We start from the raw sequence: 925 nt of genomic DNA on the forward strand, positions 1-925 counted from the left end.
CATCCCATGCATCCTTCAAATTCAGCTGAATGAAGGATGCGAAACGAAGGCTGTGACATTCGATGACGTGGCAGTTGACTTACGCAGCCTTAGTGGGATGCAGCCTTTCATTTGAGAAGCACCCATAATGAAAACATTGAGCAACAACATTAATAACCTAATGGCTCCTACATATTTCTTTGTGGCTCTTTGACTACTCTTCTAAAACTACATCCCACACAAGATTACAACACAAACATGTTGATTTTTTTAATCTTAAGGAGATCAAATGCACCAGAAGCCACTGATGTAAACACATTTATTAAAAGATTTACAATGAATTGTTATGCAGTTTTTACCTTGCTTCTCTAAATGGCACTTGAGGGCTGAATGGCTAGTTGAATGGCTTTTCTTACTTGCTTTGACAAACTACATTTTTACATGTTTACACTTTAATATATTATGTTTTAGTTTCTTTGTTGTTTTTTCATTCAAATGTTATTTAAATTTAGACTGCCGTTTTTTAAGCGGCCTTGAAATTTAATTTAAATTCAAATTATGGAATCAACTATTTCCTTGGTAGTATCAGTGGAAATTACAACAAAAGAGCCACACAAAATCTGCGCATTTTTTTTATTTTTATTTGAGCACTGTGAGGAGTTACAATTATTTTATAATAAACCAGCCAATTCTGTTCAAGTGGACATTTGTTAAATGATCAATTATAATTCAAGTATATACTGTAGCTTGTTTGATATTTATATGCAACAAAGGACATTAAGTTTTTTTCATACAATCATTAAACAAACAAAAACGTTAAGGACAAAATTTGAAAGGACAAGCGCCTATATTTATATTCTCTGTTTCACATTTCTTTCTGTAATAGTGTTCACCTTGCGTTGTTTGTACAGTTCTTTTATGGACTGCATGACCTCCTCTGTCTTTA

The 925-nt window shown here is 32.8% G+C and overlaps 1 pseudogene; it reads right to left on the reverse strand.

Annotated features, from left to right (window-relative positions):
* Positions 1 to 830: 830 nt before the first annotated feature.
* Positions 831 to 925, reverse strand: part of LOC107589553 (olfactory receptor 13C2-like) — a 2,148-nt pseudogene continuing 2,053 nt past the window's right edge.

Source organism: Sinocyclocheilus grahami, unplaced genomic scaffold (assembly GCF_001515645.1).
Source record: "Sinocyclocheilus grahami isolate Dianchi unplaced genomic scaffold, SAMN03320097.WGS_v1.1 scaffold7.1, whole genome shotgun sequence".
In the NCBI taxonomy this organism is placed as follows: domain Eukaryota; kingdom Metazoa; phylum Chordata; class Actinopteri; order Cypriniformes; family Cyprinidae; genus Sinocyclocheilus; species Sinocyclocheilus grahami.